The sequence below is a fragment of the Zootoca vivipara genome, chromosome 15, assembly GCF_963506605.1.
Source record: "Zootoca vivipara chromosome 15, rZooViv1.1, whole genome shotgun sequence".
Taxonomy (NCBI): domain Eukaryota; kingdom Metazoa; phylum Chordata; class Lepidosauria; order Squamata; family Lacertidae; genus Zootoca; species Zootoca vivipara.
In genome coordinates, this window is record NC_083290.1 from 13,432,464 (window position 1) to 13,458,265 (window position 25,802).

Genomic DNA, 25,802 nt, shown 5'->3' on the forward strand with positions numbered 1-25,802 from the left:
CGCCTGCTTCTTGGGAGGAAAGCAATGACAAACCTAGACAGCATCTTAAAAAGCAGAGACATCACCTTGCCGACAAAGGTCCGTATAGTTAAAGCTATGGTTTTCCCAGTAGTGATGTATGGAAGTGAGAGCTGGACCATAAAGAAGGCTGATCGCCGAAGAAATGATGCTTTTGAATTATGGTGCTGGAGGAGACTCTTGAGAGTCCCATGGACTGCAAGAAGATCAAACCTATCCATTCTGAAGGAAATGAGCCCTGAGTGCTCACTGGAAGGACAGATCGTGAAGCTGAGGCTCCAATACTTTGGCCACCTCATGAGAAGAGAAGACTCTCTGGAAAAGACCCTGATGTTGGGAAAGATTGAGAGCACTAGGAGAAGGGGACAACAGAGGACGAGATGGTTGGACAGTGTTCTCAAAGCCACCAACATGAGTCCCTGGCGTGATCTGGTCCATGGAGTCACGAAGAGTCGGACACGACTAAACAACTAAACAACAACAAAGTAGGCTACTTTCTGTACAGACACACACACACAGTCAACCATCCCTCTCTAGCCCGGACAATGAAGAGGCATTATCAGAGCTCAAGGTCCAGCCAGGTGAAAATATTTGGCGTGTGAAGCAAGGACACTGATGTGTGTGGCCTGGGGAGGGTTCTGAGGGCCTAATAAAGAGGATTGAAGGGCCACATTCGGGCTTTGGGGCTGAGTTACTCTCCGTCCCCTGTGCCCCTCCCGGTAGTGTTGAATCCTAACTTCCATCATCCCTAGCCACTGGCCAGGCTAGTGGGGCCGGACGGTGTGGGAATTAGACTTTAGTTCCCATTTGCAGAGTAGGCAGAAGACAGCCCTGGCAGGGACGTACCCAGCATCAAAACTATTGGGGGGGGCAAGAGCGGGGGGGCAAGAGAGGGGAAGAGAGAGAGAGGGAGGGAGGGAGGGAGGGAGGAAGGAAGAAAGAGGGGGAAGGAAGGATGGAAGGAAGTATGGAGCTCCCATCTGCCTCCCCCCCAGCTCAGGCTGCTCCCCCCCCCCCACACACATTCCTGTCGCTGACTGCAGCCGCAGAGGGGGCGAAAGCAGCCCGATTTCTATAACCCGCAGTGACTTATCCGCTTCAGTTTTTGGAGGGGAAAAGTGCGGGTTATGGTCCGTAAAATACGAGCAATTTTTTTCTTGCTTCGGGGGGGGGGGAGCTGCCCCCCGCCCCTCGCTGGGTACGCCCATGAGCCCTGGGTTGTTTGACCCTCCTGTTCTCTTTTCACTCCTATAAAAGCTAGGCAAGTGGCTCTCGTTTAAAGTTTAAGGAACAAATTGCTTGGTGTACTTGCAGTTGCGGACTGGGACTGAACATATATACAACGCAGGTGGATGTTGCTGAAGCATCTTACGTAGATTAAACTGCGACAGACAACCTAACATTTACAGGCAGACTGATGCTCTGACTTTGAGGCAGGCAGCAGCACAATGCAACATACTGTACCTGCTGCTCTCTTGCTGTTAAGACTCACAAGATGGTTAGTAACTGAACCACACATGGCATCACAGCCCTTACACGTGCACTTTGGATGCTAACATCCCCAAGCAACAGCTAGAGGAGAGCCAGGGGTTCGCCACCCCCGTTCCACAATGTCTGCCACCACATATCTGCCTTCCGTGTTGAGTGCTTGGAAGTTTTTTAAAAAATGTTTGACGTTTTATTATGGTTTTTTTAATATGTGTTGGAAGCCGCCCAGAGTGGCTGGGGAGACTCAGCCAGATGGGTGGGGTATAAATAATAAATTATTATTATTATTATTATTATTATTATTATTAATGTGCTGATTTACTCAGCACCATCCTCTGGCATCCCTGCACCTGAGGATCTGAGCCTCGGGGATCTCTTTATTATTTAGATCCCTCCCATCCCAATTGAATATTAAAACAATACAGCATTAAATATTAAAAGCTTTCCTAAACAGGGCTGCCTTCAGATGTCTTTTAAAATTAGGATAACTGCTTTATCTCTCTGACCCTCTGATGGGAGGGTGTTCCACAGGGCGGGTGCCACTACCGAGAAGGCCCTCTGCCCGGTTCCCTGTAACCTCACTTCTTGCAGTGAGGGAACCGCCAGAAGGCCCTTGGCGCTGGACCTCAGTGTCTGGGCAGAACGATGGGGGAGGAGACGCTCCTTCAGGTATACTGAGCCGAGGCCGTTTAGGGCTTTAAAGGTCAGCACCAACACTTTGAATTGTGCTCGGAAACGTACTGGGAGCCAATGTAGGTCTTTCAAGACCGGTGCTATGTGGTCTCGGCGGCTGCTCCCAGTCACCAGTCTAGCTACCCATATACATATATGGGTGGGCAATTTAGTGCCCAGGAATATATTCTGGGGCGATGAAAGCTTTGCCCTACATGGTGAATACCTGGATTGGACTGTAGATTCTTCCACCAGAATCCGCAGTGCATCTTTCTGCATCTAGGCTACACACAAACAGATGGAAGCTTTTTCTCCTGAGTGCCCTTGCTGCCTTGCTCGCCCTCCTCTTAGTGCCAAGGGAACTCCTACTACCCGCCTAGCCACCCTTTGTTTGCAACCCCCTCAAACTGTTTCAATTCCGCAAGCTTCAGCCAGAGCTCTTTTATTCCTCCAGCTCTATAAACAATTATTGTCTCTTGAAAATGTTCTAATCATCTAGAAGCACAAAGAACAGATTCCTCTTGCAAATAAATCACTTTCTGCAAGAGGCTTCGGAATAGGGGGAGGATAGGATGGCCAAAAATATCTTCATTTTGGAAAGAAGTATCTGCAGTGCCTCCCACACTGCATTTGCTAAGTTGTGTTACTTAAATCCTGCAAATTTAACTTTTAAGTTCTCTGAAGGCATACTTCTGCCTTTCACATGAGGCAGAGTTGAAAGTATCTGTGCAATAATGTACCGTTTTGAATACACACAGGTTTTCAAGACCAGTCCCAGAAAATCTGGGATAACCATGGAGCTGAATAGAGCCTAGAAGGGAGTGCAGCCAGATGAAAAAGAGAAGGGGGGCTCTTTGCACCTTTAGTTAACACCTCTCTTCCAGGCAACTATTAAAGGTACAAGAGCCCCTTTCCCATCAGCTTTGGTGGCCATTTGTTTTACTTGACAGGGGACTGTTCTCTATTTGGAGGCACCCTCTACTTGAAGTGCTATTCTGTCCAAGTCTAATTTAAAGATGAAGAAGCATTGAAGCCACTTTTATGCAGATCTCTGTCCTCTTGTTTGGTAGTGTGTAAGGAGTCACCTGGCGCACAGTGGGATCAGGTGTTAAACAGGGTTGTGTTATTGCTCCAACTCCATTCATTATTTTCATTGCCATGATCCGACACTTTGTCGACGGGAAACTCCCCACCGGAGTAGAAATCATTTATCGAACAGATGGAAAGCTCTTCAATCTAAACAGGCTGAAAGCAAAATGTAAGGTTAACCGTAACTTCCGTCATAGAGCTTCAGTATGCTGATGACAACGTAGTCTGCGCACGCTCAGAGGATGACCTCCAAACCATCCTAAATATCTTTGCAGAAGCTTACGAGAAGCTTGGCCTATCACTCAACATCCAAAAAACCAAAGTGCTGCACCAACAAGTACAAAATAACCCCTCTGCCCCTCTGCAGTGCCACAAATCCAACTCTGTGGTGTAACGTTGGAAAATGTTGATCACTTCTCCTACCTAGGCAGTTACCTTTCCACAAGGGCCAACATTGATGCCGAAATCCAGCATCGCCTGAGCTCTGCGAGTGCGGCTTTCTCCCGATTGAAGTGCAGAGTGTTTGAGGACCGGGACATTTGCAGGGAAACCAAAATGCTTGTTTTCAAAGCTATTGTACTACCAACCTTACTATATGCTTGTGAAACATGGACCACTTATAAACACCATCTCCAACTCCTCGAAAGATTCCATCAACGGTGTCTCCTCAAAAATTGTACACATCACTTGGGAAGACAGGCGAACTAATATCAGTGTACTGGAAGAAGCAAAGACCACCAGTGTTGAAGCAATGATTCTTCAACATCAACTTCGTTGGACTGGTCATGTTGTGCAGATGCCTGATGATCGTCTTCCAAAGCAACTACTCTATTCTGAACTTAAAAATGGAAAGTGTAATGCTGGTGGTCAACAAGAGAGGTTTAAAGACTGTCTCAAGGAAAATCTTTAAAAATATAGTATAAACACTGACAACTGGGAAACACTGGCCTGTGAGCGCTCCAGTTGGAGAACAGCCAAATGTGTCATGGGTTTTGAAGAAACTCGATCTCAGGACGCAAGGGAGAAACGTGCTAAGAGGAAGGCACGCTTGGCTAATCCACACCGTGATCAACTCCCGCCTGGAAACCAATGTCCCCACTGTGGAAGGACGTGTGGATCCAGAATTGACCTCCACAGTCACTTACGGACCCATTGTTAAAATCGTGTTTATGGAAGACAATCTTACTCGGCTACAAGTGATTGCCAATGAAGAAGAAGAGGCAGCTTTATTAGTCCAGCGCTTAGCCAAAGTGGTGCCCTGCTTCTACAACTCACATGATCTCTGGCCTTCCTGGATTGGGCTGCTGGAAGTTAGAGGTCCAATGTCATCCCAGGTCACCACATTGCCTAACTCTAATGGGAGTGGGGGAGAAATAGCCAAGGTCAGTTTCTGAGTGGATGCATGATCTCAAAAAAAGGTCATTTCCCTGACAACCATCTGCAAAAATAATGTTTGTAAGCAACAAGTGTTCACACTCTGTATGTGTGTGTGTGTTTTGGCCAGTGGATGTTAACAATCAAATGTCGTAAAGCTTCTTTACATCTCGCAGGACCCAGGTGACTCTGCCAAGATTAGCTGTTACCGCATTTAGTTCTATAAAGGGTTTATCTTAGCCCTGCTAATCAAAGCTGTGTCTGGATGCTCTCCCAGGCAGAACGCCTGAGCGTGATGCAAAGAGAGCCATCAAAATGCTAATTTGCGCTGACTAGGCCTGCCACAATCTCAGCGGTCAAGGCCGCTTTGCGCACAGCTCAATCGAAAGAGATCAGGCTGGCCCAGCTAATTATTCCCGATTGCAAGGAAAGCTGCTCCCCGATATCTCTGGTTGAAATCTTACAGTAATATATGCATCGCCTCTGCTTCCAATCCAAAGTTAGGACCATAGGAAGAACCTGCGGGATCAGGCCAATGGCCCATCTACTCCAGCATCCTGTTCCCGCAGGGGCAAACTAGATGTTCAAGCAGGACCCAAGCATAAGAGCCCTTTCCCCTCCTGTGCTTTTCCTACAACTGGCATTCAGAAGCATTACTGCCTCCGACTATGGAGGCTGAGCATAGTCATCCTGGCCAGTAGCCACCAATACCCTTCTCCCCAGTGTTAGAAATTAGCCAGGCGCCAGGCGCATTTTGCTACTGCCGCGGGTCCAAGTGCGACCACGTGGAGATCCCTGGATGCCAGGTTGGCGACTGACATCTCCATCTGGCTGGCCTCTCCAGCTCTCTTAACCAGGCAAGCGGAAGAGCTCATTTTTAGCATTTATACCCCACCTTTTTCTCCAAGGAGCACATGGCTCACTCCCCTCCTCTGTTAATCCCTACAACGACCCTGTGAGGGAGGTTCAGAGGCCGTGACTGACTCCAAGGTCACCCAGTGAGCTTCCGGACTGAGTGGGGATTTGAACCCTGATCTCCCAGGTCCTAGTCTGACACTCTCACCACTACACCACACTGGCTTCCTAGAGTACATCTGCTATGGAGCAGCTCTACAACTCAAGTAGGTAGATATATACGGGGGGAAGCAAAATGTCACTTGGAGAAGGGTCTGAAATATTTACCGCGAAGCTTGGATTGGCTTCATTCTGTATTATTTGATGTTTTAATGCGTTTTTAATGGTTTTTTCCTTTCAAATATAAAGTGGGGTAAAAATGAAATGAATAATGATAATAAATAATAAGAATAAATTCTTAGTGTTTTTAAGTGTCAGGTGTAACTTCAGCCTGAACACAGTTTGCGCAGGTTTTTCCGGAAGCTTCTGGCGGTAACTTAAATGACTAGATGTCTGGACGCAGAGTAAACTATATACAGGATTTATTAAAATAAAAGAAATCCAGAGTTTCTATGTACAACTTTAGAACTCAAAAACAAAGTAAAATAAATCCTTTCCTCTCTGTCTCTCTCTCTCTCACACAACCGATACAGCACCTCTCCTCCTACACTGACCACACTCACCACACCACGTACTGTGCTAGCTTTCTCTGATAACAGGTCTCAGTGCTGATCTCAACCAATGAGAGCGCAGTTACTATGGCAGAAGTAGACCTTGGCTTTCTGCCCAGTGTTAATTGTTTGTCCTGGAGTTGATTGTGTGAAGAAGCAATCTGATGGTTTCTCATGCTACTAATTTAGCAAAACCCGAACATAAATGTCACTGTAAAAAAAGGCGCCTAGACATTCCCTAACCTAGGTTTAAGGTGTCATTTGGCGAACGGCTGAGATATCTGAGTTTCTAACACTGCTTTCCTGTGTTCTGTCTCCACAGTTGGAGGCAGACAGGCTTCTGAATACCAGAGCCTGGAAACAGCAGGAGACAATGATCTTGTGCTTGGATCCAGCTTCCAGGTTTCCCCAAAGGCACCTGAGTCACCACGGTGAGAACAGGATGCTGGACTAGATGGGCCACGGGCCTGATCCACCAAGCTCTTCCTATGCTCCTCCATGTATTTGTCCAATCCTCTTTTAAAGCCAACCAAGTTGGCCGCCATCTTTTGCCTCCTGCGGGAGGGAGTTCCGCAGTTTAACGAGGCGCTGAGTGAAGAAGCCCTTTCTTCTCATCAGTCCTGAATCTCCCCACATCCAGCTTCACTGGATGTCCACGAATTGCAGTGCTAGGAGAGAGGGGGGGGAGAGGAAACCCTTCTCTCTTATCCACTTTCTCCATCCTCAAAGCCGCCAGCGACAACATAACTCATGGCAATCTCATTAAAAGAACACTTAACAAGGCACTGAAATCCGCAGCTTCAAAACTGCATCAATAAAACTTCCTAATAACCAGTTTAAAAATATGCATACAAAAGCACTCCGCTGAGCTACCACGCTGTCCTAAGAAATCACCATGCATCTTTTAAATCAGCCTCTCTCGAAACCATGATGGCCACCAACCTACATGGCTTTCAAAGAGGAAGGGGAAAATTCACCGTGAAGGAGGGCTGTCAACTAGGCATGATTACTCTGCAAGTGCTCTTGTGTTCGGATCCTGCAGGTAGATTTCCCAGAGGCTCTTAAAATCTTATGCCCCTCTCTCCCCGTTGTCCAAAGGGCTTCCGAAGTTTGCAGACATCCCACTAGCTTGTCACTGCTCCATTTTGTTTATTTTTGGGGGGGAATTTCCTTTTAGGAACAATTCTTCCCAGGCTGCTTCCCACCCCATTAAGAGGGGTGGGGATTTGTGTTTTAAAACAGGGATCCACTTTGGAAATGCCCCAGCTGGTCAGCAGAAAGAGCAAAAGGTCGGAAATGGAAACCCCAGGGATGGGAGGCTTCTTCATGTTGTTGTTTTAAGAGAGTACTTTCTCACAAGTACTGTATACTTTAAAAAAATAATCCCAGAAATATAGAAATCATCATCAGAATTGAAGGCAAGGCTGCTGCACCAAAGATCTGCTGTCCGGTTTAAATTTCGGTATCCAAACCACCCTGAATCCATCACCATCCCAAAGTTCATGCAAGCTAAACATTTGGACATGTCCGGGGCTGGGCTATCCATCAGGGGAAAAATAAGTACAGTGTTTAGAGCCTACAAAACTCCCAAGGGCCTACAAAAAAAAACAAAAAACTTGGCACCTACGAAAGGACCACCATTCAGTTCCAGAAAATGATTGTTTAATTTAGCAGACTTTACTCAAGAAACAAGGTATATAGCAAGTCTTAAGTAAGCTAAACATTAACTTGGTGGCTGTTTTTGTTAACAAGATCACGGATTACATCTTCCAAAAATAAATTATTTTTAGCAAAAAAACAACAACCCAAAACCTCATTCTCAGTTGAGAGCAATGCAAAATGAAGGCAGTCACAATTTAGTCCAGCATCCTCTTCTCACACTGGCTAACCAGATGCCTGTGGGAAAACCACAAGCATGATCTGAGCACAAAAGCCCTCTCCCCTCCTGTGGTTCCCAGTAATTGGGATTCAGAAGCATGGCTGCCTCCAACTGTGGAGACAGACCAGAGAGCCATCACATCTAGGAGCCATTAATAGCCTTCCCTATCCTCCTTGAATTTGTCCAATCTTCACTTAAAGCCACCCAAATGGGAAGAACCCATCACAGCCTCCTGTGGGAGAGAGTTCCACAGTCTCTCGCTGCCCACAAGCTGGAGTGCATGCAACAATCGTTACAGAACAGGGGGGTGTATATCTGGGGGCAGGGGAATTCTACAGTTAAAAATGGTCCCGATTTGCATCACTACACGATGGACGGTGCCCTCTGGTTCGGATAACTGGTGCATCAAAAATTTAGGCTTTCGCTGGTGTGGGCTGGATGTGGGTGTGTGTGTGTGTGTGTAAATGCAGATTCCCGCCCACCGATTCCCTCCATGCACGCTGGTAGCATCAATCCAGACGAATGCCGGGTTGCCAAAATGAAAACATTTTGCAGATTTTGCAGCGGAGCCAAATCTAGTAGGTTGTTGTTTTGTTAGCTCACGGACTTTACAGCAACAGTGAAATTAAAGCAGATAGCTTGGGGAGCGGGGGCGGGGTGGGGGTGGGCGCATGAGTATGCATTATCTCCATGTACACACCAGCAGGTTTTTTTAAAATGTGCAAACATGAGCTCTCTTCCTGGAAGCCGGTTTTTCAAAACAATCTAAACACGGCAAAGAGGGACCTGCTTGCCAAAAATCCACTCGTAATAATTAAGCGGGAATAAGGCCCTTTCCCTCCCTCCCTCCCTCCCACCCCATCTGCTTGGGGCGAAACTATAAATCAAAAAAGGAATGAAAAATTGCAATTGGATTCTCATTACAAAGGGCTCGCCACAGACGATGGACCTACGATAGCCTCAGACGTGTGCAAGATGTGATTTATGACTCAGCAACAAGGGGGGGGGGCGCCACATAGGAGAAGGACTTCAAAACAGAAAACCAAGGTAGATTCATACAATCGTAAAATTGTAGAGCTGGAAGGGACCACGAGGGCCATCTAGTCCAACCCCTGCAATGCAGGAATACGTTTGCCCAACGTGGGGCTCGAACCCATGACCCTGAGATTAAGAGTCTCATAGTCTACTGACTAAACTATCCCACAATAGTGCTGTATTATTATTATTTTTATTATTAAGCTCCAGATCATCAGAAGGAAACCTCTTTTCCCTTCTAATTGCCTTCTTCCCCCGCCGCACTCTCCACACCTTTTTGAACAGGATGATATTTTGAGAGCGCAGGCAAGCAATTTCTTATCCTGTGGCCTTCGAACACGGGTTTCGTACAAGCACACTCAACCCTTCTTTCTATTTTTTTTAAAAAGCCATTTCCAAAGGAAATGGACCCATTAGTTTGTGTGCTTGGGAAAATTAGCTCGCAGCTGAGAGTATTCTTTGGCAACAAGAAGCGAGGGAGGAAAAATGCTCGTTTCAAAGTTCTCCCCTTGCGGTCGCCTGCTTTTCTCGTAGACTATAACTCCCGGTTGTGCAGACGGAAAATTATTCCCTGCACTGGCAAATTATAACTTGCTGAGATTAAGCTCAAGGTTCCCCAAAGATGCTGTTGAAAGCTTTACATTTCCTCGTGGTGCTCACATAGGCTCAAAACTGTTTCTATTGACATGGGGCAGTCCTTATTTGGGGGGCACCTGCCAGTTGCAACTCCATGCCCTTGTTTTGTGGTTGCAACATAGAATCAAAGAATTAGCTCAGTAGGTTAGAACATGGTGCTCATCATGAGAAAGTTGCTGGGTCAATGTTTGTGTGGGACAGCTGCATATTCCTGCATTGCAGGGGGTTGATCCTCAAGGCAGCGTTCAGAATTCACCAGGGACCAGGCGCATTTTGCACCTGACTACTGGCCACGTGCGGCCAAGTGAAGATGCCCGGGCACCACCATGGCATCTTACGTCTCCACCATCTGGAGATGCGTGCCTGGGGATCGTTGGATCTTGACTGTTTTCACACACACTAGCAACACATCCTGTAGAATTCTGTCATATTTTATCTGCACAATCAGAATGAATTTCAGGAACCAAAAAAATGAGATTGGAAAACATGACTTTCAAGCTGTCTGGCCCCAAAACTGCAACGAGGCATTCTGTTTTGGCAACTGTAACCCTGGTGCCTAGCTTGTATATCTGAGTTTCTAACACTGCCTCAGTGAATTCTATGAATTGTAGAGTTGGAAGGAACCCAAAGAGTCATCTAGTCCAGCCCCCTGCAATACAGTAACCCCAGCTAAAGCAGGGGTAGACAACATCAGGCCCATGGGCCGGATGCGGCCCAATAGCCTTTTCAATCCAGCCCACGGACGGTCCGGGGATCAGTGTGTTTTTACATCAGTAGAATGTGTCCTTTTCTTTAAAATGCATCTCTGGGTTATTTGTATGGCCTGCCTAGTTGTTTTTTTTCATGAGTAGAATGTGTGCTTTTACCGTATTTAAAATGCATCTCTGGGTTATTTGTGGGGCATAGGAATTTGTTCATTTCCCTCCCCAAAATATACTGTAGTCTGGCCCACCACGTGGTCTGAGGGATGGTGGACCGGCCCACGGCTGAAAAAGGTTGCTGACCCCTGAGCTAAAGCATCCATGACAGATGGCCATCCGAACTCTGCTTAACAACCTCCAATGAAGGAGAGGCACAACCTTCCCAGGTAATCTATTCCATTGTCAAAAAGCTCTTACCTCAGAAAGCTCTTCCTGGTGTTTAGACAGAATATCCTTTGTCATTGAATCCACTGGTTTGGGTCCTACCCTTCGGAGCAACGGGAAACAAGCTTGCTCCATCTTCCATGGGTGGATAAAAGGAAGAGAGCGATAGAGAATGGGCGTCTCACCCATCTTTTGCTTTGGCTCCAAGCACTGCCACCCGCATGTGGCCCCTGACCGCCTTCCCCTAAGGCAATGTGGCCCTCAATCCTGAAAAGCCTGCCCACTCCTGACCCTGGTAATCCAAGACAGGGCCTTTTCAGTGGTAGCACCCCATTTCTGGAACTTCCTCTCCAGAGAGGTCCCTTTGGTGCCGACATCGTTATCTTTTCTTAGCACCATGTGAAGAATGTTTCCATTAACTTTTGTTCAGGCCTGCGAGGTATTCTGATCCTGTTTTTAACTTCCCGGAGCTGCTCTTTAATGGTTGTAAGAGCAGCTCTGTTCCGCATGCAGGCCTAACTTAGCAAGTCCATTACTCTTAATGGGTCTACTCTGAGTAAAATTTAGTCGCATTCCACCCATTGCAAGCATGTCAGTAAAATATTCAAGGCAGGCCAGACAGAAATCCAATTACCGTAGTGAAATTTCTCCCTCAATTTTCCGCCCAGAGGGGCAGTGGGGAAAACGTCTCTCTTCCTGAAATGCTTCCGAAAGATCCATTTGCAATGCTAACAGGAGATCTGCAGTGTTGCAGTCGGGAGCCGGTGGTAATATGCAGCCAAGCCGGGAGCAAGAAGGCCAGCCAGGCCACAGCAGAGACATCTCTCCTTGTCTGGTAAGCACATTAGGAAGCTGCACCAGGTAGATAAAGGCCATTTGTCATTTTGTAGGCTCCTCATGCCTGGCCAGCTGCATACCGAACGGATGCACTCCGGTTTATAAAGTCAGAATACCACTGTATTCTGCTCTGGGCAGTACCTGGAGTACTGTGTCCAGTTCTGGGCACCACAGTTCAAGAAGATTACTGACAAGCTGGAACGTGTCCAGAAGAGGGCAACCAAAACGGTCAAAGGCCTGGAAACAATGCCTTATGAGGAACGGCTTAGGGAGCTGGGTATGTTTAGCTTGGAGAAGAGAAGGTTAAGGGGCGATATGATAGCCATGTTCAACTATATTAAAGGATGTCATATAGAGGAGGGTGAAAGGTTGTTTTCTGCTGCTCCAGAGAAGCGGACACGGAGCAATGGAGTCAAACTGCAAGAAAGAAGATTCCACCTAAACATTAGAAAGAACTTCCTGACAGTAAGAGCTGTTCGGCAGTGGAATTTGCTGCCAATAAGTGTGGTGGAGTCTCCTTCTTTGGAGGTCTTTAAGCGGAGGCTTGACAGCCATAGGTCAAGAATGCTTTGATGGTGTTTCCTGCTTGGCAGGGGGTTGGACTGGATGGCCCTTGTGGTCTCTTCCAACTCTATGATTCTACGAAAGTAGACATGAGGAAGAGGAGACCTCTCTTAAAAACCACTCAGAAGCTACTTGAATTTGCTTTCACTAGAGGTATTAGTTTTGTAGAAGGGGACAACCAGTTCCCCACAATTCTGGACTTCTCTCTTCCATAGACTCTCCCAGCTCACCAAGGCCTGTTACCTCCTGAGTTTCTGACACCACCTCACCCCAGTCTTCACCATTCCTCCGTGTCCAAACAGTCCGTGACAGATTAGCAGCAGTTTTCTGATGTTTCAGAAAGGACCCTTTCCTGGCCTTATCTGGACTTGCCAGGAGTTGAAAATTCTGGATGCAAAAACAGAGTTGTCAATCCATTCTGGGAACTGTTCCCCTGGAAGAGGAAGGCGGGTCTCCTCACAACTTTCAGCACCCTTGAGAAACAACAGCTCCCAGGAGTCTTTGAGGGAAGCCATGACAGTTTAGAGCAGGGGTTGTCAACCTGGTCCCTACCACCCACTAGTGGGCGTGTCAGGATTCTAGGTGGGCTGTAGGGGGTTCTACAGCACAAGCTGAATCCTCCTTCCATCGAGCACTGGTGGGCGGTAAGGAAATTTTAACCATCAAGAAATATGCATTAGTGGGCGGTAGGTATAAAAAGGTTGACTACCCGTGGCGCTGTGGGTTAAACCACTGAGCCTAGGGCTTGCTGATCAGAAGGTCGGCGGTTCGAATCCCTGTGACGGGGTGAGCTCCCGTTGCTTGGTCCCAGCTCCTGCCAACCTAGCAGTTCAAAAGCACGTCAAAATGCAAGTAGATAAATAGGAACCGCTACAGCGGGAAGGTAAACGGCATTTCCATGTGCTGCTCTGGTTTGCCAGAAGCGGCTTTGTCATGCTGGCCACATGACCTGGAAGCTATACGCCGGCTCCCTCGGCCAATAATGCGAGATGAGCGCGCAACCCCAGAGTCGGTCACGACTGGACCTAATGGTCAGGGGTCCCTTTACCTTTTTACCCCATGTTTTAGAGGGATATCGTTGTGCTTTAAATGTACGGCATGTGGATGTGGCCGAAGCCTGTCCCTGCAAAATCCCCAGCAAACAGGAAGAGAAATCCAGTTAGGGATAGGGGGGGAGAAATGAAATGATAAATAAATGAGAGAAACCAAAACGGAGAGAGATTCGCCCATCCTTAAATCCTGCACACATGCAGTGTGGACGATTTACTGCTTCCAATTTCAGCTTCTTCTGATGTTCCAGAACAACTCATCGGAACACAGAGACAATTTACTTCATGTTCTGAATTAGCGAGAGATATGATACCATTTCCCAGTTTCACGCACCAGCCAGAAAGCCTCTTGTTTTTTTTAAATGCCAATTCCCCATTACACACACACACACACACACACACACACACAGAGAGAGAGAGAGAGAGAGAGAGAGAGAGAGCAGGGAGAGGCAGCTGGAAAATTGCCAGAGCTCCCCGACACTTCCTCAGCATGAGAAAACCCGCTGCATTCATCCTGCACACAGCCCTTCTGCTCCAGGAAGGCTATAGGAGACAGGGCTACCACCTTTGTCCCTGAGACAATGGAAATTGGAGTTCTTGAAGTCCAGAAATAAACAGTAAATTGCAAGAACTCGGGCCAGGAGGAAGATGAACTTCAAGTAAATCTTCAAAAGGTTTTATTTATGTAATGATGAATTCAAATAGGAATCAATTCCAGGATGATAGTGAGGCAAAAAGAAATAAATTCCAGTGAAAAAATCCCAGGACAAGGCCCTGTTTTGACAATTCTTCATCAGCAATGTTTTAATGGTCAGAGTGTACCAAGTGTGTTTGCCTCACTGGAATTTATTTTTATTTGCCTATCATACTGGAATTGATTCCTATTTGAATTCATCATTACATAAATAAAACCTTTTGGAGATTTACTTGAAATTCATCTTCCTCCTGGCCCGAGTTCTTGCAATTTGCTGTTTATTCCGAGACAACGGAGACATCGCAAGGAGCCCAGCCACCTCTCCAGACTTTACAAGGCCAAGAGCTTTGCAGCTTTTACCCCAGTCACAGAAGGGACTCCCAGCGACGTGGAGAGTTTGTCTCAGGCGTGATGGGGGCTGTCATCCAACAGCATCACAAATACACCACCTTGGCTACTCCCAAATTAGAGAATCGGCATGGTCTGCAGTCTTCACAAACCAGGCGCCCTCTGTGCTGTTGGATTTCAACTCTCACCAGTCATTCACAGCCAGAGATGAACCCTTAGACGTCCAGCTTCTCAGTTCTAGCATTACAAAAAAAGGGAGAAAAACTCTCCTCTCTCTCTCTCTCTCTCTCTCTCTACTTTATCCACACAGTGCTGTAAGTGTTATAAACTGAAATTACAAAATGAAGCTCTCTCTTTCTCAGCTAAACCTACCTCACAGGGCTGTTGTGATTAAAAACGGGAAGAACAGAATCATGCTACCCCGAGGCAGGATATAAATATATAAGGAACAGAGGTTTTCCACACTGTGTGGTCTGTGGCCAACCAGTGGTTTGCACCCTCGATTCAGACAACCTGCAAAAAGTTTGCAGAGAAATGAAGGATATCTTAATTTGATCTTCTCTTTCTATTTTACAGTGGTACCTCGGTTTAAGTACACAATTGGTTCCGGAAGTCTGTACTTAACCTGAAGCGTACTTAACTGGAAGCGAACTTTCCCATTGAAAGTAATGGAAAGTGGATTAATCCGTTCCAGACGGCCCGTGGAGTACTTAAACTGAAGTGTACTTAACCTGAAGCGAACTTTCTCATTGAAAATAATGGAAAGTGGATTAATCCGTTCCAGACGGGTCCGCTGAGTACTTAAACTGAAAGTACTCAAACCGAAGCGTACTTAAACCGAGGTATGACTGTATTTTTTTGCCAATGGAGAAAGAGGTCATTTTGACCGGAGCTGGATTACCGAACAGACTAACAAGGTTCTGGCCTGGTGCCTACAGTTTTCAGAAACACAGAACGCGTGCCATTTCCCCCTTTAAAATGTATCTGTTAAAAATGCTGTTTTCTGCCTAGGGCCTGTGATTTCATAATTCAGTGCTGCTTTGAGGGAGATGTCAGTGATAAAGGGACAAACTAAAAAAGTCCACTAAGTGTTTCTCAAAGATCCTCAGCAACAGAAAAAGAAGTTTTAGAACCACAGGTCTAGAGAATCGCAAGTGAGGCTGCCTGCTAGATGAGTCACTGGTCTGAGCTTGCCCGTTTCCAAACCCAGAGGCACACCCAGAACAGTGACTCATTTAAGAGCACCAGGGTGAGCTTCTCAGCCAGTTCATCCATGCACCAGAGGCAAACAAAACTTCTTTAAAAATTGGGGAAAAACAGGGCTGTCCGAAGGCGAAAAGGGCGACCCAAATGTTCAATGGGGTAGATAGAAGATTGACTCTCCTACAAGGAAAGGTGGCAGCGTTTGGGGACTTCAAAGGTGACATGATAGACGTTTATAAAATCATGCGCAGCATGGAGAAAGTGGATAGAGAAAGGTTTTTCTCCCTTCTCTTATAACACCAGAACTTGTGGACATTTCAATGATAGAAGATTCAGGACAAGTTTTTTTAAAAAGGACAGCACAGTTAAACTATGGAACTCCCTGCCACAGGAGGCAGTGACAGATACAAACCCTGATGGTTTTTAAAAGAGGACTGGACAAATTCACGGAAGGGAAGGCTATTATATATTGATGGTTACGTGGCGTGATGGTTATGCTCTACCTCCACAGGCAGAGGCAGCAATGCTTCTGAATACCCGTTGCTTGGAACTACAGGAGCGAAGAGTTCTCTTGTGTTCGAGTCCTGGACAAGATGGGCCACTGGCCTGATCCACCAGGCCTTTTTAAAATCTTCTTAAGGGAAAGTGTTTTCCCTTTCTGCAGGGCTAAACAGAAGCATTTTTGTGGCCACCACAAGTTTGGGTAAGCCGGGTGTTAGGTAAGCCACACGAGCTCTTGCACCAGATGGTAGAAACCACAATGAAATCAGTAGTGTTAAACCCCACAGAAGACAGCGGGGAATATCATGAGGCCTTTCCTGGTTCTTAAGCACTGAACAATTCAAAGAGAGAGAGAGAGAGAGAGAGAGAGAGAAAGAAACGGGGATGGGGGCATTTATTTGCGACTTTGCCATCAAGCCCCACACTCCTGTTTTTTGTTCTGCTAACCTGGATAAACCAGTTTATGGAGGAAACAGGGAGCAGGTGGAAAACTCAGGAGCCTTGCCAATTCAGCATTCAAAAACAAAAGCACATACTATCTCAGGAGAGCTGAAAAGCTACAGCAGTTTAAAAAATAAAAATCATGAAGGACACCTACGACGTGCAATGAGCATCCCCGATCCATTCTGGAGTACGGGGAAAGCATCAAAAATAGAAGGTACCCTTTGAAGTTTCACACACAAACACAAGACTCGAGGCAGCTAGGAGTTATCATGCCACTTTGGTACATACACATATAAAGGAGACCTTGGGATCATCTCCAGAAGGTGCTGTCTAGAGAGGAGGAATGGGTAGGAGGGAAGAATGAAGAGAGAGAAGATTTCCCCAACCCAACCACCAAAAACAAAACCATCTGCAAGCTGGAGAAGATGCATGACTGAGCAAAAGGGTGCTCTCCCACATTCGGCTGCCCACCCAGGTTCGCAGACCAAAGGGCTGCAAAAGTGTGGTGGTCTCAGTAAGATGCCTTTTTCACTTCCAGAAACCAGAGGAGCAGGTTAGGGGGCTTGTGAAACCTTAGTGCGACGAGGACGGCCAAACCCTGGTTTTTCTGCCACTCTCTCTGCCCGCACCCAAGATGAATCCTCCAATTTTGGATTGGCAGCAAGAAAGATAGAAATTGAAGCAGGCCCAGCACTGAAGCGGGCAAATGGGAATGCAAGCTGCTCTTTCTCCCCCATCGTCAAACAGAGGCTCCTGTTCAAGGAGAGACAGCAATAGTCCAGTTGTGGGTGGTCCTTTGCGGCTAACGGGCCACTGCTCAATAATCCCTGTCTGCCCCCAACCAGTTGCCTACAACCAGCCCGGATGATGCCCTGCCTGTCAGCTTCCTCCTCCTTAGAATCACTGGAAAGCAGAGCTGGACGGGTCCTCCAAGGGCCATCTAGTCCAACCCTCTGCAATGCAGAAACAGCAGCTAAATAATCCCTGACAGACGGTCCGGACCGTCCAACCTATGCTTAAACACCTCCAATGTCATCCCTTGTAGAACTCAGCAGGGGCAAGGAGGAGGGCAAAGCTGGAGTTAGCTGGCTTTGCCTATTGTTGGCTTGGGCACCCCCTACTGTAGGGCTCCCTGATTTTCGCCCTACCAGACATCATTGCAACAACACACACACACACCCCTACTTAGCTGATCAATATGGATCCAAAGGCCGAGGAGGGGTGTGTGTTGCGTGTATGGCGACAGCAAAGCGACTTACTGGTTCATCCTGGATGGAGGTGGTATTTTTCCATTGCCTCCAAAAAAGGGGGAAACGGAACAAGCTTTTTTTAAAGAGGAAGAAGAAGAAGAAGAAGAAGAAGAAGAAGAAGAAGAAGAAGAAGAAGAAGAAGAAGAAGAAGAAGAAGAAGAAGAAGAAGAAGAAGGGAGACACTCTTGATAGAAAACCTGGAGAGTCAAGACTGACAATTAACCAAGTTGACAGCTCAGCAGGGCTTAATTAGTGCATGGGCTTTAATTATTGTTTATTGCAATCGTATCTCACGCCACCTCATTCTGGGCTGTTCCGTTCCACAAACTGCCCTGTGATTTTTTTAAAAAAATGAAGAGAGAGGGGTACTTAAATGAAAAGTCATCATCACTACCACCACCTATCCACCAAGGATCACAGACTGAGCCTCACAAGACCCCTGCGAGGTAGGCCAGACTAGCAGACTGGCCAAATAAAGGTAGCCATGTTAGCTCGTTACAGCAAATACACAGAGATGAGTCTTGAGGCCCCTTGAGGCGTGGGTGGGGATACTAGAGCACTCCAGGTTTTCGAGGGACTTCTGCCATCCCTGACTATTTGGCCACATTGCGAGTCCAGCAACATCTGGAGGGACACAGGTCCCTTAACCAACACATCAAAGACTTTAGAGATTCAGCAACGCAATCTTAAGCCTTGCCTGTTCGGAAGTCCCATCGAGTTCAATGGAATTTACTCCCAGATAAGTAGCTATCGGAAGGCAGCCTTATTATAAGATCATGGAATCATAGAGTTGGAAGGAACCCAAGGGTCATCTAATCCAGCCCCCTGCAATGCAGGAATCACTCTCCTGTCCTGTAGTTTCCAGAAATGTATCATTACACTGTGAGATTGCATGGACCACAGAATTCCTTTCCAGAAACTGACTCTACCGCTTATGCCACAATTCATTTTTCTGACCCTTAAGGTGTCCCAAGGACACTCTCCCTTCCAAACTCTTTACTGGAGTCCCATCTCTAAGCTCTACCTCGTCTTTTAACAACTGAGGTTGGTATCTGACAAGGAGTTTTGGAAAACAAAAGCTCAGGGGCTGCTCCACGTAGCAAGCTGTTTCATTGATTTACCCAGCTCAGGATTGTCTACTATTCCTAGAAATAGCTCAGTCAGTAGAGCATGAGACCTTTAGCCTCAGTGTCGTGGGTTCGAATCCCACATTGGGCTGGACTAGATGACCCACGTGGTCCCTTCCAACTCTACAGTTCTATGATTCTACAGTGACTGGCAGCAGCTCTGCAGGGTTTCAGGAGGTGCCACTAAGGATTGAACCTGGGGATGCTCTGCAGCTGAGCTGTGGGTCTTGTTCTGAATAAAAGGGCTGATTGTAGCACAGGAAGCTGCCTTGTGCTGACCGCTGTTGACCCTGACCAGAAGCAGCTCTGCAAGGTTTCGGACAAGGGACATACTCAGCCCTACCTGAAGATGCCGGGGATTGAACCCAGGAACTTCTGCATGCAAGGCAGGTGCTCTGAAACTGAGCTAAAGCCCTTCCCTTGTCCAAGGCTGGAAGACAGGAACTCTAAGACTGCCCCACCCCTGCAAAAAATAAAGATGTGCCATGCCCTTTTTCTCTCTGTCCCTTCCCACACCTGAATGTGGGAAAGCTGGGGCCCTCCAGAAGCTCTGTGGGCAGAGCTTGAGATTTGATGTCAGGGTTGTGGGTTCAAGACCCATTTGGGGCCAAACGATTCCTGCCTTGCAGGGGGTTAGACTAGATGACCCTGGTGGTCCCTTCCAACTCTACCATTCTGTGATACTACGATGCTAAGTCCCCAAATCCCTGCCACGCTGGCTGCAGCTCAGCACCCGCCATGCATGCAGAAGGTCCCAGGTTCAATCCCTGGCAGCTCCTGGTGGCAATGGGAACATGAAACCCCGGAAAGCAGCTGATAAATGTGTAGGCAATACTGAGCCAGATGGGTCCCTGTGGGCTCAGTATAAGGGAGCTTGCTATGTTATTATTTAAACCTGCCCTGTGCTTAGAATCATGAGGACCAGAACCTCGCTCTGTTTTTAAGGGAAGAGCTCAGGGACGGAATCCCTGCTCTGCATGGAGAAATCCCCAATGGCATCTCCAGAAAGGGCTGGGAATGTCCCCTGCCTGAAACCCTACAGGGCTGCTGCCAGTCAGAGTAGGCCAAGGGAAGCCCACAGGGTATCCCCTAAATGCTACCGCCATCTCTGACCATTGGTCATGCTAGTCCGGCCTGATGGAGCTGCACAGTGATCCTAACATCTGGAGGGCGACAGGTTTCCACCCCTGGCTTAGACACGATTCCGGAGCAAAGACTTGAGCTATGCCCTTGAATCTCTCACGTTAGGAAATTCAATCAGTAGCAATACCTTTTCTCCTCCTCCTCCTCCTCTGACCCCCCAAACACTGGGGGTTCAAGCCTGCCTAGAAGCACTGTCCAGATACATTATTTCGCTCGGGAAGCTCCATCTCCAAATCTTAGCCTTGTGTGTGGCCGAAAGCACCACTTCAATTGATGGTGACACTCCACACATGCTCAGAAAGCACTATTTTCTTCTTTCACACTTCCAAAGCCCTGTGCCGCAAAAACCTCATTTGTTGTTGTTGTGGGGTTTTCTTTTGGGGGGGTGTTGCATCTCCTCACCTCCAAAGACATAAGCCACACGTTGCACACAATGGACATTTCAAAAGGATAAAGAGCACAGTCAAAAGCTACCGGTCCTCACCAGAAACCCCAGAGAGGTCGAGAGAGAGGACCCCCATTCATCTCCCCCTTTTGCTTGGGAAACACGCACCCCTCCACCCGTCTCCTTATCTTGTCTGGTCAAATCCCACATTCCACTCGCTGGTGGGGGCGGCACTCCGCACATGCTCAGAGGCACCCTCCCCTTCCTCCGCACATCCACAGCTCAGAGCCCTGCGCTGCCAAACCCATCTGGTTCGGGGGTGTCAACCAGCTGTCACCCCTCACCGCCCCACAGACGTGACACGACCCACACATCAGACACAATGGCCCTTTTGGAAGAGGGGGGGCGTGCAGAGGAAAAGGGCGCTTTGCACCGCCCAAAGCCACGGGCTCCCAGAGAGGTGCCAATTCACCAGCATTTCCCCACCGATATCAAACCCCTCCAGCTGTTGCACGGATCTGGATCACGACCCCGCGCCCCGGCTGTGGTTGGAGAAACAGAAAATGCAAAGGCGCTAACCTCTCCAGCTGGATCTCTCTCGATCTCCCTCTCTCTGAGCTGCACTCGTTCACCTGCTCAGGTTCCTTCCCAAGGAGGCGGCTCCCTTCCAGCCGATCTCTCTCCGGCTTCTGCTCGCTGGCAATTCCAGCGCGGAGCCCCGAAACAAAGTAATCCGGAGAGCCTCCAATCCGCAGCCCCGTACCAAACCCGGCGCCGCGCTGCGCGGACGCTGCTTCTTCCTCCTCCGCCTTCTCGCGGGTTGGCTTTGTGACAGGCGGCGCGATTGGCAGGCGGACCCCTCGGCACCTCATTGGCCCGTATAATTGGCTGGCCCGCCGCGCGCCTCGCCATTGGGCGGCGGAGAGAGCCTAATTCTCCATCGGCTGCCCGGCGTTCTGCGGGCGAACAGGTTGCTGCTGCCTGCCCGGGCTTGCAAGCTACGTACGGTACGTACAGGTGAAACTCGGGAAATTAGAATATCGTCGAAAGGTGCATTTATTTCAGTAATGCAACTTATTATTTTTTTATTTTTACAAATGCTTTCTTTTGGAAATTCCACAGTAATAAAACAAATAGTTACAATAATACAAAAATAAACATCGCTATTACATTTCATTTATTACATTCCATTTATAGTTGACCCGCCTAACGACAAATAATTACAATTACAACAAATAAAGGATTGACATATCTTGCTTTGCATGTCATGCATCTACCTCATATATCGGTTTCACCTTTTACCGTAAGTTGCATTGCTGAAATAAATGCACTTTTCGACGATATTCTTGTGTTCTGAGTTTCACATGTATGTATGTATTTATTTTTGTTTTGCTGTTGTGCAGTGAAGGCTGTGCATTTCATCCTGGTGGTGCGCTGGTCATTTCTGCAGTTCATGCGCTGGTTATTAATTCCGCTCGTTTTTAAGCAAAATGGTTGGAGGGCCGCCTGTCATGAATGCCTTAAATGAGATCCCTGCGTTGCGTGGGGTACCTTACAACTCTGCAATTTCATGAATCTATCTGTTACGTTTATTTCCCGCCTTATCCTTCAAGGAGCTCAAGGCGACGTGCAAACTTCTCTCCATTATGATAACCTCACAACAACCCTGCGAAGTAGGTCAGAATCTGCCAATTCTGTTTTCTCTCTCATTTCTCATTTCCCCAACCTTGAGTTTCCAATGGACAGTTGCCTGCCTGGGCTTGGAAGCTGTGTATTTGCTCCTGCGCAGTGAATCTGCAGGAATTGTCTGTGCATATCTTCATGAGACGTGTAGTGCACAGGGAAAACTCTGAAATCGATCCATGTTTTATTATTATTATATTTATTAATATCCCACCTTTTTCCGAAACAGGGATTCAAGGCAGCTTGGACGGCACGGATAAAATACAAAAAGCTAAAAACATATAAACAATAATCTCTGAAAAGTAATTAAACTCGATAACAGAATTAAAACAATGAAGCATAATCAAACAATACAAAAAACAAATATATTTTTTATTTTAAAAAAGCACCTTCAATTCTCAAAAGCCTGTTAGAAATATTGCACCTTTTTTCCCCAAGGAGCTCAATGATAGGTGCAAACTTCTTCCACCCAACGCCCTCTCCAGTATATCCTCGCAATAACCTTGTGGGGTAGCTTAGGCAGAATCTTGTTGATTTCTCTTTCGATTTCTCATTTTTCCAACCTTAAGTTCAGCTCTCCACATTTCTACATAAATTTGCAACAACCACAGAATAAGACTATGGCTATTCCCCTCTGACAGATCCCTGTGAAGAGGGCTGGATTGTTAAACCGCTCTAACAATTGTAGCTCTGGGAAGGAAATTGGAGTCTCCGAACAACTCTCGGCACCCGCAACAAACTACAGTTCCCAGGATCCTTTGAGGGAAGCCTTGACTGTTCAAAGTGGTATCATCACACTCTAAATGTATGATGTGAAGCCTTAGCAGAGGCTAGGCAGCTGTCCATCAGGGAATCCTTGCATTGCAGATGCTACATTGACTTGAAGACCTCTACAGACCCCTTTGTAGTCTAAAAAGATCTTACGACTCTATATTCTGTGCTGCTTCATTCATTTACAGACTAGAGACAGGCCAATTCTATTTTATTTCATTGAAAGTGAAAACGGGGGGGGGGGTCTACAATAATATTACTAGTCTCTTTTTTTGCCACGGGCAACTCAAAACATCCCCACCCACTCTAAAAGGCTCTTGAGATTGTTAAAACCAAAAGTCCTGGTTAAAAAGGAAAGTTATCGCCTGGCACCTGACTCATTTTAACAATTCAGGATTTGGGGTGGGCTGTGCCGGTCTCCCCCCTGCCTCCCATGCAACTTGTGCTACCTGTAAAAATTAAACGAGCAATTAACAGCAGAAAAGGGCCTCTGCCAAATGAAATTGGAGTTTGCCAGGGAAAGTAATTAGGACTATCATGGCATAATTAAGACACAGCGAGCAACACTAGAGCGGAAACCTTGAAAACTCTCCCCACTCACTGTGACTGCTTACGGATTGTCTTTCCCGTGGTTTCCTCTCGGAGAGAAAGGAATTTCGCCCCAGGAGCCACAAATGTGATCTCCCAGGCAGAGATCCTATGCACTCTTTGCAGGGAATATGCCAAGCAGGATTCCACAGGAGCAGAGCGACCAAAGGCACCCCCCCCCCAACCCAAAGCCTTTTGTGGGTTTGTTTGTTTATTGCATTCGTATCCCAGCTTTTTTCTCTAAGGAGCTCAAGGTTGGCCACACGGTTCTCCCCCTAGGTTAGGCTGAGAGGCAGTGAGTGGTCCCCAAGTGGGGATTTGAACCCTGGTCTCCCGGTTCCTACTCCAGCACTCTAACCCCTACACCACACTGCCTCTCTCTTTCACACCAGCAGGTACAGCCCCTAGTACATAGTGAGGGGTAACTATTACCGTAGAAGACAGAATCAGGGTTCAATATGACCTTAGCAGATTGGAGAAGCCAACAAAATGAAGTCCAGTAGGAAGAAATGTAAGTTCTGCACTTAGGTAGGAATAACCAGCTGCACAAATATGGGATGTGGGGCACTTGGCTTGCCCGTAGTACATGTGAAAAGGATCTAGAGACTCATCCTTAACATGAGTCAACAGTGTGATGCAGCAGCAAAAAAGGTTAATGCAGTTCTAAGCTCTGTCAGCTGAAGTATCGGGTCCCAATCAAGTAAAGTAATAGGACCACTATTCTGACTTGGTCAGACCCCACCTGGAGTCCTGGGTCCATTTCTGGGCACCACAGTTTAAGAAGGATATTAACAAGCTGGGATGTGTACAGAGGAAGGTGGCAAAGATGATCAAGGGTCTAGAAACCATGCCTTATGAGGAACAGTTGAGGGAGCTGGGTATGTTTGGCCTGGGTAAGAAGAGACTGGGAGGAGATACGATAGGCATCTTCAAATATCTCAAGGGCTGCTGTCACATGGAAGATGGAGCAAGCTTGTTTAGTCCTGCTCCGGAGCGTAGAATCTGAATCAATGGTTTCAAGTTACAAGAAAGGAAATTCCGACTAAACATCAGGAAGAACTTTCTGGCAGTAAGTCTGTTCAACAGTGGAGCAGACTCCCTCAGAAGGTGGTGGACTAACTTTCATTGAAGGTTTTAAGTGGAGGATGGATAGCTTATGCGTCATGGATGCTTTGGTTGAGATTCCTGCATTGAAGGGGATTGGACTAGATGACCCTTGGGGTCCCTTCCAACTCTACAATTCAATGATTCTGTGATGCATAACTGAAGCTACACAGAATATATATGCATGTGTGCAGGAGGCAATTTCAAAAAGCAGCAAAAGCGAGGAAGAGAAGAGAAGGGAGGAACTGCCAGTATTTGGGGCCTGGGCGGCAGGTTGCTCACCTGTGATACTGGCAATTATTTAGTATTTTTAGGGTTGCTCTTCCTTCGCAGCTGCCTGCCAAACGTGCCAGAGGCATAAACAGAACTCGGTCCAGCTGCCGCCGTCTTTTCTCAGACTGTTCATTCATATTTTCCGCACCCCTCCCTCCCTCTGCAGCCTTGTGACTCATTCGCAGGCTGCCTTTCACTTCTAGCTGACGAAATATCTGGAAAGTGACGAGGTTCCATCTGGAGAAGATGAATCAGGGAAAGCCTCTGGAAGAGCTTGAAAATGCAAACACAAAGCAGGAAAAGAGGGCGGGGGATTCGGGAAGAGCTTGAGAACAGTGGCAGCAGGGCCACTTGTACACACATAGAGAACGCCCAACAGCAGGGCCCGGCCAAGACCAAGACTCTTTGCTGCCTGAACCAGAAAAGCAGATGCTCCAGCATTTCACAGATGAAAGCAGGGTCACAAATGTAACGCCTCCAATTCTTCTCCCAAGGAACACTGCTGCCCTGTTGCATTTAGCTTTTTCTCCGAGGAACTGAAAGTATATGGTCCTCTCCAGCATCCTGTAATTCCCACAGGTGAAAAAGGTAAAGGACCCTTGGACGGTTAAGTCCAGTCCAAGGCAACTACGAGGTGTGGCGCTCATCTCGCTTCAGGCCGAGGCAGTTGACATTTGTCCACAGACAGCTTTCCGGGTCATGTGGCCAGCATGACTAAACCGCTTCTGGCGCAACGGGACTCCATGACAGAAACCAGAGCGCACGGAAACGCCGTTTACCTTCCCACCGCAGTGGTACCTATTTATCTACTTGCGCTGGTGTGCTTTCGAACTGCTAGATTGGCAGGAGCTAGGACAGAGCTAAGGGAGCTCACCCCGTCGCAGGGATTCGAACCGCCGACCTTCTGATCGGCAAGCCCAAGAGGCTCAGTGGTTTAGACCACAGCGGCACAACAACCATGTGAAATAGGTTAGAGCAGGCATCCCCAAACTCCGGC

At 47.4% G+C, this 25,802-nt stretch overlaps 1 protein-coding gene across 2 annotated transcripts in view; it reads right to left on the reverse strand.

The window, feature by feature from the left end:
• CAMKK1 (calcium/calmodulin dependent protein kinase kinase 1) overlaps positions 1–21,181 on the reverse strand; it is a 92,931-nt gene extending 71,750 nt beyond the window's left edge. The window contains exon 1 of one of the 2 annotated variants that reach the window (XM_060268457.1): positions 21,019–21,181. The gene's annotated coding sequence lies outside the window, so the exon portion shown is untranslated. Of the gene's footprint in view, positions 1–20,965 lie in introns of both variants that reach the window. The other variant, XM_035139790.2, reaches the window with a different exon arrangement.
• Positions 21,182–25,802: the final 4,621 nt, after the last annotated feature.